The following is a 17,721-nucleotide window of genomic DNA, read 5'->3' as shown; positions in this document are numbered from 1 at the left end:
AACAAAGCTGGGGGCATCACGTTACCAGATTTCGAGCTGTACTACAAAGCTGTGATCACAAAGACAGCATGGTACTGGCACAAAAACAGACACACAGACCAATGGAACGGAATAGAGAGCCCAGAAATGGACTCTCGGCTCTTTGGGCAACTAATCTTTGATAAAGCAGGAAAAAACATCCGGTGGGAAAAAGACAGTCTCTTCAATAAATGGTGCTGGAAAATTGGACAGTTACATGCAAAAGAGTGAAACTTGACCACTCTCTCACACCATACACAAAAATAAACTCCAAATGGATGAAAGACCTCGATGTGAGACAGGAATCCATCAAAATTCTAGAGGAGAACATAGGCAGCAACCTCTACGACATTGGCCAAAGCAACCTTTTTCATGACACATCCCCAAAGGCAAGAGAAACAAAAGATAAAATGAACTTATGGGACTTCATCAAGATTAAAAGTTTCTGCACAGCCAAGGAAACAGTCAGAAAAACTAAGAGGCAGCCCATGGAATGGGAGAATATATTTGCAAAGGACACTACAGATAAAGGACTGGTATCCAAGATCTACAAAGAACTTCTCAAACTCAATACACGAGAAAAAAATAAACAAATCAAAAAATGGGCAGAAGATATGAACAGACACTTTTCCAATGAAGACATACAAATGGCTAACAGACACATGAAAAAATGTTCAAAATCATTAGCCATCAAGGAAATTCAAATCAAAACCACACTGAGATACCACCTTACGCCAGTTAGAATGGCAAAAATAGACAAGGCAAGAGACAACAATTGTTGGAGAGGATGTGGAGAAAGGAGATCCCTCCTACATTGTTGGTGGGAATGCATGTTGGTACAGCCACTCGGGAAAACAGTGTGGAGGTCCCTTAAAAAATTAAAAATTGAGCTACCTTATGATCCAGCCATTGCACTACTGGGTGTTTACCCCAAAGACACAGACGTAGTGAAGAGAAGGGCCATATGCACCCCAATGTTCATAGTAGCAGTGTCCACGATAGCTAAATCGTGGAAGGAGCTGAGATGCCCTTCAACAGATGACTGGATTAAGAAGATGTGGTCCATATATACAATGGAATATTACTCAGCTATCAGAAAGAACGAATTCTCAACATTTGCTGCAAAATGGACGGCACTGGAGGAGATAATGCTAAGTGAAATAAGTCAAGCAGAGAAAGACAACTATCATATGATTTCTCTCATCTGTGGAACATAAGAACTAGGATGATCGGTAGGGGAAGAAAGGGATAAAGAAAAAGGGGGGTAATCAGAAGCAGGAATGAAGCACGAGAGACTATGGACTATGAGAAACAAACTGAAGGCCTCAGAGGGGAGGGGGGTGGGGGAATGGGATAGACTGGTGATGGGTAGTAAGGAGGGCACGTATTGCATGGTGCACTGGGTGTTATACGCAACTAATGAATCATCGAGCCTTACATCGGAAACCGGGGAGGTACTGTATGGTGACTAACATAATATAATAAAAAATCATTAAAAAAAAGAAAAAGAAAATAATACATTCACAAACACATCAACGAATAAAACCGTTAGCTATACATTTAACAACAGAAGTGCTAGAACTTGTACAGTGGAAATAGGAAACATTGTTGAAAGAAGTGAAAGATCTAAATGAACAGAGACATCCCACATTCATGGATCAGAAGAGCCAATACTACAAAACAATTGTCCCCAAATTGACCTACAGATTCACTACAACCTAAATCCAAATCTCAAATTCGTGTTTTTTACAGAAACTGACAAGCTGCCCCTGAAATTCCCATGGAGATATAAAGACCCAGAATGGCAATGTTGACAACAGAAAAACACGGTGGAGAGCTTACACTTTCTGATTCGAAATTCACGGCCACAGAGCCACTGGTGGGAGATGTGTGCGCAGACCCACAGGCCGACTGCAAGCCGAAGACCAGCAAGGCAGAGGCTGGAGCCGGGACCAGAAGGGAAAAATGAACATAGACCCCACCACACACAAAACGAATCCAAAGCAGGTCACAGGCCTCAATGTGAGAGCTAAAACCGGAAACTCTTACAGAAATCTTGGTGACCCTGAGTGAAGCAAAGAACCCTCAAAGAAAACTCTGACAAACGGGGCTTCATCAAAATTTAAATTTTTTGTGCAGATTTGAAAAGAAAGTGAACAGAGTGCCCCAGGCTGGGAGAAAACAGGTGCAGAGGCCACAGGTGCGGTGATGCTGGGAGTTTTCTTGCCGGCGGGGCAGGCCCTGAGCAGGGGCCCCCAGCGGGCGCAGAGGCAAGAGCCCTTCCTCCGCCTGGGCCGTCCGCTCCTGCTCCAGCTGTTTAAGAGAACTTCCCTGACTTTATTAAGGGCACACTGGAGAAATATCTACAGCAAACAGCACACTCAACAGTGAAAGGGTCCAGCGGGCTCTTTGAGATTGGAGCGGAGATGAGGATGCCCATTATCGCGCCTTCTGGTTAGCATCTGACTAGAGACTCAAGTCAAGAAAAAGAAATAAAAAGCACAAGGCTTAGAAAGAGAAAAAAAGGGGCGCCTGGGTGGCACAGCGGTTAAGCGTCTGCCTTCGGCTCAGGGCGTGATCCCGGCGTTCTGGGATCGAGCCCCACATCGGGCTCCTCCACTATGAGCCTGCTTCTTCCTCTCTCACTTCCCCTGCTTGTGTTCCCTCTCTCGCTGGCTGTCTCTATCTCTGTCAAATAAATAAATAAAATCTTTGAAAAAAAAAAAAAAAGAAAGAGAAAAAAATGATTCTATACATAAACAACCCAAAATATCAGCAGAGAAATACTGGAATTAAAAGTAAATTTAGCAGGGTTCCTGAATACAGATTAATGTATGTAAACCTACAAAATTTTTTACATGATGCCATTTACAGTAATACCGAAAACCATCAGACTCTTCTCCTATACCACTGGTAAGAGTGTAAAGTGGTACAGCTACTTTGGAAAACAGTCTGGCAATTCCTTAAAACACTAACCATGGAGTAACCCTGTGGCCCAGCAATGCCATCCTGAGTCTATACCCACGAGACCGAACACATGTGTCCACACAGAAACTTGTACAGGAATGTTCATGGCCACGTTTCGCACAACAGCTAAAAGGAGAAACAACCCCAATGCTCATTCAGGGGTATACGGATGAACAAGACGGGGTCCCTGCATACAGCAGACCATGGCACCACATTAGGAAGAAACAGAGCTCTGACACAGGCCGCAACGTGATGAGAAAGCAGAGGAGGCCGGTCATAGAGACCAAACCACGTCAGTGCCACTTACAGGAGATGTCCAGAACAGGCAAGCCCACAGAGACAGACAGGGGGCCGGTGGGCCTGGCTGGGAGCTGGGGGATCAGGAGTGAGAGCTAACCGGGGGCTATCCTGTGGTGATGGCAATGTCCCCAAGTTAGACAGTGGTGGTGATTGCACAACATTGTGAACGTACTAAAAACCACTGAATTGTATACTTTGAGCGGGTGGATTTCATGTGAATTATAGTTCAGTAAAGCTGATAAAAATGTGTTTTGGAAACCAAATACCAAGGAACTAATTTACTAAATGACTGCAAGCCCTCTAGTATGAAAACCATGCATGGCTACTGAGATAAAGAAACAAATGGACGTATGTTCACTGTTAGGAAAACTGAATACCGTAAAAAAGTCAGTCCTCCCATAACTGCTCTATGGATTCAACATAATTCCAACCAAAGCCTCACTGAAGATTCTGTGAAAATTAACAAATGACTCTGACATTTATATAAAAACACAAAAGATTTTTGGGGCGCCTGGGTGGCGCAGTCGTTAAAGCGTCTGCCTTCGGCTCAGGGCGTGATCCTGGCGATCCGGGATCGAGTCCCACATCAGGCTCTTCCGCTGTGAGCCTGCTTCTTCCTCTCCCACTCCCCCTGCTGTGTTCCCTCTCTCGCTGGCTGTCTCTCTGTCACATAAATAAATAAAATCTTTAAAAAAAAAAAAAAAACACAAAAGATTTTTAAAAAATATTTTATATATTTATTTTAGAGAGAGAGAAAGTGAGCACAAGCAGGCAGAGCAGCAGGCAGAGAGAGAGGAAGAAACAGGGTCTCCGCTGAGCAGAAAGCCCAATGCGGGGCTCGATCCCAGGACCCTGAGCTGAAGGCAGACGCTTAACCGACTGAGCCACCCAGGCACCCCACGAAAGATTTTAAAGGTAGGCTCCATGCCCAGCATGGAGCCCAATGCAGGGCCTGAACTCACAACCCTGAGATCAAGACCTGAGCTGAAAAAAAAATAACATCCATCTATATGTTGCCCACAAGAGACCCATTTTAGACCCAAAGACACCTGCAGATTGAAAGTGAGGGGGTGGAGAACCACCTATCATGCTAATGGACATCAAAAGAAAGCTGGGGTAGCCATCCTTATATCAGACAAACTAGATTTTAAACCAAAGATTGTAACAAGAGATGAAGAAGGGCATTATATCATAATTAAGGGGTCTATCCATCAAGAAGAGCTAACAATTATAAATATTTATGCCCCCAACCTGGGGGCCCCAAATATATGAATCAATTAATAAAAAACATAAAGAAACTCGTTGATGATAACACAGTAATAGTAGGGACTTCAACACCCCACTCACAGCGATGGACAGATGATCGAAGCAGAAGATCAACAAGGAAACAACAGCTTTGTTTAACACGCTGGACCGATGGACTTAACAGGTATATTCAGAACATTTCATTCTAAAATAGCAGAATACACGTTCTTCTCAAGTGCACATGGAACATTCTCCAGGACAGATCACACAATGGGTCACAAATCAGCCCTCGACAAGTACACAAAGACCGAGGTCACACCACGCATACTTTCAGACCACAGTGCTACGAAACTTGAAGTCAACCACAGAAAAAATTGGGGAAGACCACAGATACATGGAGGTTAAAGAACATCTTACAAATAATGAATGGGTTAACCAGAAAACTAAAGAAGTTAAAAAGTACACGGAAACAAATGAAAATGAAAGCACGACAGTTCAAAAGAACCTCTGGGATGCGGCAAGGGCGGTCTGAAGAGGGAAGTATACAGCAGTACAGACCTTCCTCGAGAAGCAAGAAAAGTCTCAAATACAACGCGGAACTTTACACCTAAAGGAGCTGGAAAAGGAATAGCAAATAAAGCCTAACGGCAGCAGAAGAAAACAAATAATAAAGATTAGAACTCAAATAAATGATACTGAAATTTAAAAAACCCTGTAGAACAGATCAACAAAACTAAGAGCTGGTTCTTTGAAAGAATCAGTGAAGCTGATAAACCCCTAACCAGACTCTTCAAAAAGAAAAGAGAAAGGACCCAAATAAATAAAATCATGAACGAAAGAAGAGAGATCACAACTAACACTGCAGAAATACAATTATAAGAGAATATTATGAGCAAGTATATACCAACAAACTGGGCAATCTGGAAGAAATGGATGCATTCCTAGAAACATAGAAACTACCTCAACTGAAACAGGAGGAGAGAGAGAATTTGAGCAAACTCAAATCAAAAATCTCCCAACGAACAAAATCCAGGGCCAGAAGGCTTCCCAGCAGAATTCCATCAGACATTCAAAGAAGAATTAACACCTATTCTTCTCAAACTGTTCCAAAAAATAGAAATGGAAAGAAAACTCCCAAACTCTTTCTATGAGGATAGCATTGCCTTGATACCAAAACCACACAAAGACTCCAGTAAAAAGAAGACTTACAGGCCGATAACCTTAATGAATATGGATGAAAACATTCTCAATAAAATACCAGCAAATCAAATTCAACAGTACGTTGAAAGAATTATTCACCATGACCAAGTGGGATGTATCCTGGGCTTCAGGGGTGGTTCATCATCTGTAAATCAGTGTAATACAGCACACTAAGAAAAGAAAGGGTGAGAACCATATGATCCTCTCGATGGATGCAGAAAAAGCATTTGACAAAAATACGGCATCCACTCTTGATAAAAACCCTCAACAAAGTAGGGATAGAGGGAACACAGCTCAACATCATAAAAGCTATAGATGAAAGACCCACACTAATATCATCCTCAACGGGGAAAAACTGAGCTTTTCCCCACGGTCAGGAACAAGACAGGGACGTCCACTCTCACCATTACTATTCAACACATACTGGAAGTCCTGGCCTCAGCAATCAGACACAAAAAGAAAAGGCATCCAAACAGGCAAAGAAGTCAAACTCTCAGCCTTTGCAGATGACATGATACTCTGTGTGGAAAACCCCTAAGAATCTACCAAAAAATTGCTAGAACTGATACACGCAGGATATAAAATCAATGAACAGAAATCTGTTGCAATTTCTATATTATCAATAATGAAGAGAAACCGAAATCAAGGAATTGATCCCATTTACAATTGTACCAAAAACCCTAAGATACCCAGGAATAAACCTAACCAAATAGGTAAAAGATCTGTACTCTGAAAACTATACAATACTTACGAAAGAAATTGAAGAGGACATAAAGAAATGGAAAAACATTCCATACTCATGGATTGGAAGAACAAATATTATGAAAATATCCATACTACCCAAAGCAACCTACACATCTAATGCAATCCCTATCAAAATAACACCAGTGTTTTTTACAAAGCTCGAACAAACAACCCTAAAATTTGTGTGAAACCATAAAAGACCCCAAATGGCCAAGCAATCCTGTCGGGGGCGGAGGGAGCAAAGCTGGAGGCATCATGATTTCAGACTTCAAGTTATGTTACAAAGTTGTAATCATCAAGACGGCATGGTCCTGGCACAAAAACAGACACATAGATCAATGGAACAGATAGAAAACTGAGAAATGGACCCTCAACTCTATGGGCAATAACTTTTTCCAATGGAAAAAAGACAGTCTAGTCTCTTCAACAAATGGTGTTGGGAAAACCGGACAGCAATATGCAGAGGAATGAAACTGGACCATTTTCTTACACCATACACAAACATAAATTCAAAATGGATGAAAGACCTAAATGTGAGACAGGAATCCATCCAAATCTTAGAGAACACAGGCAGCAACCTCTTTGATATCAGCTGTAGCAATTTCTTACTAGACACACTGCTAGGGACAAGGGAAACAAAAGCAAAAATGAACTACTGGGACTTCATCAGGATAAAAAGCTTCCGCACAGCAAAGGAAACAATCAACAAAACTAAAAGGCAGCCTAGAGAATGAGAGAAGATATTTGCAAACAACATATCTGATAAAGGGTTAGTATACAAAACCTATAAAGAACCTATTAAACTCAACACCCAAAAACCAAATAATCCAGTTAAGAAATGGGCAGAAGACATGAATAGGCGTTTCTCCAAAGAAGACATCCAGACGGCCAACAGACACATGAAAAGATGCCCAACATCACTCATCCTCAGAGATACAGATCAAAACCACAATGAGATACCGCCTCACACCAGTCAGAACGGCTAAAATCAACAACTCAGGAAATGATAGATGTTGGCAAGGATGCGGAGAAAGGGGAACCCTCGTGCACTGTTGGTGGGAATGCAAACTGGTGCAGACACTCTGGAGAACAGTATGGCAGATCCTCAAAAAGCTAAAAATAGAACTACCCTACAATCCAGCCATTGCACTACTAGCTATTTACCCAAAGGGTACAAAAATACACATTCGAAGGTGTACATGAACCCCAATGTTTTAGCAGCATTATCAACAATAGCCAACTATGGAAAGAGCCCAGATGTCCACTGCCAGATGAACGGATAAAGAAGATGTGGTGTGTACACACACACAGTGGAATATGACTCAGCCATCAGAAAGAACAAAAGCCATTTGCAACAGCGCGCATGGAGCTAGAGTGTATGATGCTAAGTGAAATAAGTCAGAGGAAGACAAATACCGTATGATTTCACTCATGTGAAATTTAAGATACAAAACAAGTGAATGAACATACAGGAGGGGGAAAAAGAGAGAGAGAAACAGAGAGAGAAACAAATCATGAGAGATTCTTAACTATAAAGAACATACGGAGGGTCGACGGAGGGAGGTGAGTGGGGGATGGGACAGATGGGGGATGGGGATTAAGGAGGGCACTTGTTACGATGAGCACTGAGTGTTGTATGTAAGTGAAGAACCACTGAATTCTCCTCCTGAAACCAATACTGAACTGTATGTCAACTAACTAGAATTTAAATAAAAAAGACCTGAGCTGAGATAGAGTCGGACGCTTAACTGACTGAGCCACCCAGCTGCCACAAAGCAAAAAGATTTTTAAAAAAATAGCCAAAAATATGGAAGTGGACGAACAAGAGGACTTCCAGAATTAAACTACACCATGTTCTGTAAAGCTGCATGTGGCAAATGAGGGACAGACCAACAGCCCAAACGGACAGGACACAGAGGCCATCAACAGGCCCTACACACATCAGCCCTGGACTACAGACAGCTCAGAAAGCTATGAGCAAGGGCCGTTCTTCCAATCAACAAGGCTACACCCACTGGAAATCCCCACGGGAAGGAGTCATTCAGGACCTCTACCCCACACGCAGATAGAAGGAATTTCCAGACTGACTGTAGGTCTGAATGTGGAAAGTAACAATAAAGCTTCTAGAGAATGCTATAGAAAAACATCTTCGTGAGAGTGAGGTAAACAAAAATTTCACAACTGGGGAAAAAAGCACTAACAATAAGGAAAAGACTGATAAACAGGACTGCAGTAAATTAGAAACTTCTATTCATCCAAAACACTATTTAAAAAATAAAAAGAACCTGGGACTCTTAATCTCGGGGTTGTGAGTTTGAGCCCCACATTGGATATAGAGATTACTAATAAATAAGTAAGAAATAAACAAACAAAATTAAAAAAAAAAAGAATAAAAACTAAAGCCACACAGCGGGAGAAGCTCTTTGTAATTCATACATTCAATGAAGGACTTGTATCCCACACATCTAATTATCTCCTTACTGAAGAAACAGAGGCAACGTCATAAAAAATGGACAAGAGACATGAGCGGGCAGTACGTGAAGAAAATATCCAAATATCCACCTGCAACCTCATCAGGCATCAGGGAAGAGAATTTAAAACCACACACAGGCACCACCCTGTGATGACCAGATGAGTCACATGAAGGAGACCAGACACAGGAAGGCCCAGGACACAGGCCCGCGAGCCACCTTCACAGAGTGGACAAGCACCCACCGCAGGTGAGCACAGCACCGCGGGCACACAGTCCCTCCTCACATATGTGACAAGCACCCGCCGCGAGTGAGCACAGCACCGCGGGCACACAGTCCCTCCTCACACCGCAGACAAGCACCCGCCGTGGGTGAGCACAGCACCGCGGGCACACAGTCCCTCCTCACACCGCGGACAAGCACCCGCCGCGAGTGAGCACAGCACTGCGGGCACACAGTCCCTCCTCACACCGCAGACAAGCACCTGCCACGAGTGAGCACAGCACCGCGGGCACACAGTCCCTCCTCACGTACGTGACAAGCACCCGCCGTGGGTGAGCACAGCACCGCGGGCACACAGTCCCTCCTCACACCGCGGACAAGCACCTGCCGCGAGTGAGCACAGCACCGCGGGCACACGGTCCCTCCTCACACCGCAGACAAGCACCTGCCACGAGTGAGCACAGCACCGCAGGCACACGGTCCCTCCTCACACCGCAGACAAGCACCTGCCACGAGTCAGCACAGCACCGCGGGCACACAGTCCCTCCTCACACCGCGGACAAGCACCCGCCACGAGTGAGCACAGCACCGCGGGCACACAGTCCCTCCTCACACCGCAGACAAGCACCTGCCACGAGTCAGCACAGCACCGCGGGCACACAGTCCCTCCTCACACCGCAGACAAGCACCTGCCACGAGTCAGCACAGCACCGCGGGCACACAGTCCCTCCTCACACTGCAGACAAGCACCTGCCACGAGTCAGCACAGCACCGCGGGCACACAGTCCCTCCTCACACCGCAGACAAGCACCTGCCACGAGTCAGCACAGCACCGCGGGCACACAGTCCCTCCTCACATATGTGACAAGCACCCGCCGTGGATGAGCACAGCACCGCGGGCACACAGTCCCTCCTCACATATGTGACAAGCACCCGCCGTGGATGAGCACAGCACCGCGGGCACACAGTCCCTCCTCATGTACGTGAGAAGCAGAACCACAGTCGCGCATGCGCCAAAGGGAATGTACAAGCATTTCCTGGCAACACTGCTCAAAGACCCAAATATCGGCCCAGCAGAAGGGTGGAGCTGGGCATCTCCATACACTGGACTATCACACGGCAATAAAAGTTAGTGAATATGCAAAACTCAGCACTAATCTCCAAAATGCAACATTGGGCAAGATAAGCCAGACACAAAAGAGTATGTGAGGAATTACATAAAGGTCAAAATAAGACAAAACTAACTCTGGGTGTTTGCATTCCAGTCATGCTGCAGAGAAGGGAACGGGGTTTCTGGGGAGGAAGTGGAATGGCATGTGGGATGCTGGCACCTATGGACGGCTACACAGGACACCTCAGTTTCCCATAAGTCCACAAACTGTACATTTACGACCAGCACCCTGACCCATGTGTATGTTAGATACAAATGAGCAAAAACAACTCCAAGTGGAGTTTGGATCAAAATATAAAAGGTAAAAAAGAAACAAAGCATCTGAAACTAAGAGAATAACTTGAGGGCCTAAAAGTAGGAAAAAATACCTCAAGAAGGCACAACGCACTGACTGTAAAGGAAAAGATTAGGTAATTGACCTGCCTTAAAAGTAAGAACTCTGTTCATCAACTGGTAGGTTTCAGAGAGTGAAAAGGAGAGCCGCAGAGCGAGAGAGGCCGGACACGAAAGGTGTATGTGATGGCACTTACACAAAGTTCAAAACCAGGCAGGACGGTCACGTCAGCCAACAGGACAGTGTTTAACTTTGGGGAGGATAAGTTACGTAATCGGAAAGGAGCAGGAGAGGGCCTGGGTGGCTTCACACGTATGTGCTTCACGAGGATCCCCTGGGCTGTACGTCGACGTCTGGTGCCCTTCTCTGTGTGTGTTCTTCACAGTGTAAGGATGACACAAACACTACTCTGAGAGTGACATTGTCGGCAGAACCGCTTCTGTGTGACTCTGCCCTGAAGGCTTGGCCCACACGGCGAGCCAAGACCAGGGGCTACAAGCTCTCGGCCAGAGAGAAACACGCAGAGGTCTACTCATCACTTCACAGGGAATTCTAAATTTAAAACAAACAAAAACCCTAGTATAACTCATATGGTAACTTAGCAGATTTGCAGCAATAAAACAGGGGATTTAACTTTCTGATAGCCCCCAAGCCCATAAAATACTTAGTGATGTATTTTGTTAAATTTATGCAACACCTGTATACTGAAAACTATAAAACGTTTCTGAGAGAAATTCAAGAAGCCTAAATAAATGGAGAGATGTTTATGGATTAGAACATTCGTGTTGGTAAGACCCCCAAATGGGTCTATAAATTCAATGCAATTCCAGTAAAAACCCAAGCAGACTCGACAGCTGAATCTAAGTGTCTACAGAAATTCAAAAGACCTAAGAAAACCAAAGCAATTCTGAAAAGGACGAACACAGCTGGAGGACCTAGCCATCCCTGACTTTTCAGTACGACCCCACGGCAGCTTCATTCCTGCTGCTGCCACGGGAACAGAGGCAGCGTGGAAGTGGCTCAAGGACAGAGACAACGGGTGTGCGCTGCGTCTGGCCGCCGACCTTCAGCACAGGCGCCCAGGTGGCTCAGGTGCTGGCGCTGGGTGCGCAGACGGAGACCGTCACCCACACTCCCCCTTCACACCACACTCAGAGGAACCAGGACAGGTAACTCACCTACGTGCAGAAGACAAAACCATAAAACCTCTGGGAAAAACAGGGAGAAAGTCTTGGGGTAGACAAAGATTTCTTAGGTTCTTAGATAGGACAGAAAAGCACAAATCTTGACAGAAAAAAATGGTAAGATGGACTTAACCATAATTCATAACTTCTGTTCATTCAGACGCTTCTGAGAAATGAAAACAAAGGCAAGCCAGAGACTGGGAGAAAGGACCTGAATCTTAGTAAAAGAGTCAAAGACTTGAAAGACTCTTCGTACAGGAAGACACACGCGTGACCAGAGAGCGCCCAAAGGAAGGCTCGGCATCTTTAGTCACGGGGCAGGTGCAACCCAAAACCACAGGAGACAGTCCCCCAGGCACCCCGAGGCTCAAACCTCAGAGACAGACAACTCCAAGTGTTGGGAGGAACTCCGGACACGCTCTCTCCAATCGCCGGCACCCTAACATGGTTCAGCCCTTTGGAAAGAGTTCTGAAGCCTCTTACGAAGGCAAACGTGCATGTTTCTATCACCCATCAGCTCTGTCCCTAGAGATGTACCAGGAGAAACGACTGCACATACACGGTCAGACCTGCACAAACGTGACGGCGTCCGTACTCACGGCAGCTAGACACGGGAGCTGACGCAGCACCCACCGACGGGCGCCTACAGCAGGCGTCCCCTGGAGCGCCTGGCTCAGCCGCAGTGAAGACGACGTACTGACGTCAGCACTAACCCGGGTTGATCTCACGAACAGTATGCTGAGCAAAAAAGGCCAACCACAAGAGCGCGTACTATGATTCCATCTATACGAGGTTCTGGAACAGGAAAAAACCCTCACGAGGGCAAAGAACGGACTGGATAACTACGTCACAAATCTAAAGAAATCAGGTCGGTAGTGGCTTCGAGGGTGTGAGTGCTAAGTGGTGTGAGGACACATTAAGCTGGACTGAAGTGCGTCAGACCCACGGAATGGGCACTTTCAACGGGTGTCTTTTATTAGGTGGTTGATTTTTAAATCTGTCTCCAATAAAGCATGCCTGGTATTTAGGAAGAAAGTTTAATCTGAGTTGACTCCATGATGCTTTCTTAAAAACATATTAAGTGCTGGGTTACAGCACAGGCATTCACAGGAGGACACGGCAGCAGCCCAAATGCACTGTTCTGCCACTCTGAAGTTCCAGTCCCCATCCACACACACACACGACTCTTCTGTGGCCATAATTCTAGCAGAAGCACACAAAAGTAGCTCGGGATCAAACATGCGGATTCACTAAAAACACACACACTCAAGCTGTGCAGTCTCCTCTGCTGACAAGTCCGAGACCCTACGGCCAACGCGCATCCCTGGCTCCCTGCTCCTCCGAGAAAGGAAATCCCTGTAACTGGGAGAGAAGACAAGAATTCCTCGGATCAGGAAGAGATTCAGCAGGAAGGAGGAGGAGCGCAGGGGATGTGGGCTGCAGGGGCAGGGTGGGGGTGCTGCCCAGGGCTCACGCAGCCCACAGCAGACACCCTTGCCTTCTACCTCCTGCCCTCCTGTTCCCCAGGGAAGGCTGGTGTGTGCGCCCCTGCCAGCTGGGACATAGTGGCCCCTCTCGTCTGCCAGGGCCCAGCGTGAGTGTAGGAAATAGCAGGGGCTCGTGGCACAGAGGGACAGAGAGGGCAGAGAGATGAGCAGAAGTCAGTGCTGTTGGAGGCGGGACAGGAGGTGCGCCACCTTCTCCTTTCTCCTTCTCGGGTGGAGGCCACCAGGGCTGGCTGCAAAGGAACTGCTTTGAAGCTTGTGAGAGCAGAGTCAGCCTGCGGGGTCTGGAGTCTGTCCGTCTACAGTGGCCCAAATCCACGTCTGCAGCAAGCTCTCTCCCTGGCCAGCGGGTTTCGGGACCAGCACTCGGAGGGAGCAGCTGAACAAACACCCAGCTCATCCCCCTTTCCTAGGCCTTAAAATGAAAACACTCTACACAAACAGAAAATATTTCAAAAGCTCACTGCTGTCTGGGGCGTTCGTGTCTCCAAAGAAATGAAAGTTAGTGGCACTCGGCGAGAGCTAGAGCCTGCCAAGAACAAACGCCCGGAGCCAACAAAAACAGCCGAGCGCAGCTCCCGTGAAGCCACGTGAGCAGCCGCGTGTGGAGACTTCTGGGGCTCACGCGGCCCTCTCCGCGGCTGTTCTCTCTTTCATGAGTGTCGAGCAGAAGGAATCCCTCTCCCCCAGGAACAAAAGTAGGAGCCCACACGCACCGATCAGCACCGATTAGCAGCTGCCCCACAGGAGCCCCCGTCCTCTCCTCCTCAGTTACGGGTACCCTCTGCTTCTTGGCAGATCTACTTGAGCCTTTTTTGGGAACAGTCACCACTAAGATCACATGGCCCTCCTCCTGACCCAGCTAACGCCCTCCCGGTCTCGGTCTAACACAGAGCCCATAATTTATCTCTCAGGAAAGAGGGGGAGGGGTTGTGGTGTGTCCGGAGAAGCAGAGGCGGGGGGAGGCCACCCTGAATGCCCCCGGCGCTGCCCCCACCCAGGTCCCAGCGAACACCCCCAAGTGTGGGGCAGCACACGGGCATCAACACACTCACAAGGGTTGATGAAGTCTGTAAAACAATTTCCAAACAAAACTTGGAGTTTTTTGTCCCTTGTTTATTTTAATGGAGGGGGGTGTTTATTTACCATGACACTTTGTTCAAGACAGAACAGAAAGTGTGACTTCTTAAAGCATGGTAAAAGTACTTCTGATTTGCCAACCGCCGAAGCTCACCCCAGTTATGAAGAGAATCACAGGAAAGCCCCTGTAGCTCCCAGCACACCGGTACCGATGAGACCAGAGCCATGACTCAGAGGCAGCGAGGCACCAGCCCAGAGGCCCAGCACCGCTCCCTCCTGCACCTCTCCTCTCCCCGGGGCTTCCTTCTGGCCCCTTGTCTGTGGAGCCGAGATTTCTTCTTTTTTTTTTTTTTTTTTTAAAGATTTTATTTATTTATTCGACAGAGATGGAGACAGCCAGCAAGAGAGGGAACACAGCAGGGGGAGTGGGAGAGGAAGAAGCAGGCTCATAGCGGAGGAGCCTGATGTGGGGCTCGATCCCACAACGCCGGGATCACGCCCTGAGCCGAAGGCAGACGCTTAACCGCTGTGCCACCCAGGCGCCCCTGGAGCCGAGATTTCTAGCTGACACTCGGTTGGAAAAGCAGACATCTGCAGGCCCCGTGGATGGCTAGCTCCACATGGTGCACACCCGAACCCCTGACATTTCTCAACGGTGTCCTAACGTTGCAGCGATACCAACACTCTGTTCTGAATGACCCCACATGCAGCTCACAGGTCAGACACAAAAATCAGTGGGTGTGGGATGCAGAGAGGAGAAAAGCGAGCCTCCTTCCCTGCGGGTGACAGGTGTGTTTAACCAGCTACTGGCGCAGCCGCTCTCCGTAGAGCAAAACACCACCACCCCAGGCCTCTCGGTGACCGGTGACCGCCACACCCGGGCTCAAGTGCGCTGCCCTCAAAAGCCTTTTGTGTCCCACTCCTGGGAGGTACTCAGTCCCCTTCCTTCTGCCTCAACCTTCCACCCTCCCCAAACGCACAGGACAGAGCTGGAGGGGAAACAGAAACGCAAACCAAGAGTATCTAAATCAGTCCGTATTCCTACTTTCTAGCAGTTTGGACAAAACACTTAATGGCAAAAGTGGTTGAAATCACTTTTTCATTCACTTGCAAACAGGTTGCTTACAGGACCTTCCTCTCTGTCAGAGAAGAGCCAGACCGTGCATCAAACCCTGGAGAAGCTGGGGGGGTGGGGGGCGCAGCACCATCAGGCCACTGAGGCAAGGCCCTGCTGGGTCCCACGTGTCTGCCGGGACTCCAAGGTGAAGGGGTGAGCACAAACGTCCAGCTCTGGAAGTGAGGGCTCCCGCGGTCTCCATGCAGTGAGGCCTCACGTTGGCCCCAGGCAGGCAGCCTGCGGGCACTCCAGCGACAGCAGCCCCCTGTCCACGGCAGCCCCATGTCCTCGCGTGCCCCGACGGCTCCAAGTCAGGTGTCCAAACACTTCTGCTTTCTTCCTGGGGAAATTCACTCAGAAAAGACCAACCAATTCAAAGTCCCTGCGAGCCTGCGACACTGTATTTTGGAGAGTCTCCCGCACACCAGTCCTGCTCCGGCTGACTCAGTAACGGCCGCCATCCCTGCTTTTCACCTAAACGCAGAGCCCTGTTAAAGGAGGCATGTTTCTTTCTTTTTTTTAAAAGATTTTATTTATTTATTCGACAGAGATAGAGACAGCCAGCGAGAGAGGGAACACAAGCAGGGGGAGTGGGAGAGGAAGAAGCAGGCTCATAGTGGAAGAGCCTGATGTGGGGCTTGATCCCATAACGCCGGGATCACGCCCTGAGCCGAAGGCAGACGCTTAACCGCTGTGCCACCCAGGCGCCCCAAAGGAGGCATGTTTCTGAACAGCAGCAAGACCATAGGGAACCACCAGCAGAGTGCAGGACACCCGAGACGTGGGGCAGGTGTGGACGGAGGAGCCCCCACGGCCACCTTCCCCACATCGCTGAGCCAGGCAGGTTTCACAGGATGACGGAACCCACTCGGTATAAACGTCTATTCAGTGGGTACAGGTGGGGCTACCTGTGTGGAGGGAAAAGGTGGGGACAGTCCAGGGAGTGACCCCCCGTGAAAGGAGAACAACTCTGGAGAATCTAAGTGTGTTGATGGAAGACCTCTCGGACTTGATGTGGGTCCGTGCCCTGGGTGACGTGGGCAAGGCCCTGCGCTGCTCTCTGATGGCCGAAGCATGACCTAGCCAGTCCCTGCAGCTAGACGAGCAGATACCATCATGCTAACACAAGCGGGTCCAGGGTCTGAGCTGCTTGTCCCCTCCAGCACCACCAACACCTTTACTGACCATGCTGGCCATCCAGAGAGCAGCAAAAGGCCACGGCCATGCAGGGTCTCAAGGACAGAAGGCAGCCGGCAGTCCTGGGCCAGACTTCATGCTCTAGGAGCCTGAGGCGTGTGCACCGGGAAGATCCCCGATCTTCTGTCAGGAGGACGGACAAAAGGGGGAAGCTGGGAGAGAAATGGCCACCAACTGAGGACACCCGCAACACAGACCTGCCCTGGGGCCCAGCAGAGGCCACCCATGCGTGGACAGAAGGACTAGGCCCCCGGAGCGCAGACCCCACACCTCCCCGCACACCGGCCGCCTTGGCCCCAGTTTGGCCTGCCCTCCCGGGCTAACAAACAAAATCACCCATTACCGAGTCTCCGAGGACCTGGGCAGCAGAGAGAAGCAGCCGCCCCCGGAGCTGCTGGGGGAACAAACACAACAGGGGGACTCCCAGAGGTGCCCCAGGACACGGGAGGAAAGGCTCCTGGGAGCCGAAACCCTAAGCTCTAACCCTAAAAGCAATCGTGAGCATGAAGTGTATGGCCACAGCCCAACAGGAAGGTCAGACTGTAACACGCACAATTACAAGAAACAGAAATCACAGAGAAATGAGCAAACTGTAAGAACGGACATTCACACACGAGAGACCCGAGAGGAAAAAACAAGACAGAAAAAAAAATTATGAGCTAATATTGAAAAATTCTTCTTATTTGAAAAAAACCTTGAGGCTGCGCTTTGGAAGAGAGCTCACCAGATTCCAGGAATGATTCTTGACAATCAGAAAAATACCAAATTCCAAAACTATGGGAAAAAATTTTATAAATCTTTAGTAACAAACATATTTTAAAAACCAACAAATCCCAGCTGACACAGAAAGAGTATCTGACAGAACCCAGCACCTGTGCACGAGGAAAGCTGTCAGCCAGCCAGGACGGAGCGGACCCCGCAGGCCCCGGGAGGCAAGGGCGCTGCTCTCACCCAGCGCAGCACAAG

The 17,721-nt window shown here is 48.0% G+C and overlaps 1 protein-coding gene across 15 annotated transcripts in view; it reads right to left on the bottom strand.

Moving 5' to 3' along the window:
- QTGAL (queuosine-tRNA galactosyltransferase) overlaps positions 1-17,721 on the bottom strand; it is a 132,220-nt gene that overhangs the window by 95,091 nt on the left and 19,408 nt on the right. The window contains exon 2 of one of the 15 annotated variants that reach the window (XM_087853961.1): positions 14,078-16,466. The exons of the other annotated variants lie outside the window; for them this stretch is intronic. The gene's annotated coding sequence lies outside the window, so the exon portion shown is untranslated. The remainder of the gene's footprint in view (positions 1-14,077; positions 16,467-17,721) is intronic. 15 annotated transcript variants of the gene reach the window in all.

The sequence above is a fragment of the Ursus americanus genome, chromosome 23 (genome assembly GCF_024610735.1).
Source record: "Ursus americanus isolate L20-20 chromosome 23, mUrsAme1.1.p, whole genome shotgun sequence".
Taxonomy (NCBI): Eukaryota; Metazoa; Chordata; class Mammalia; order Carnivora; family Ursidae; genus Ursus; species Ursus americanus.
The sequence above is the reverse complement of the archived record's forward strand: the minus strand, read 5'-3'. Positions and strand labels throughout refer to the sequence as shown.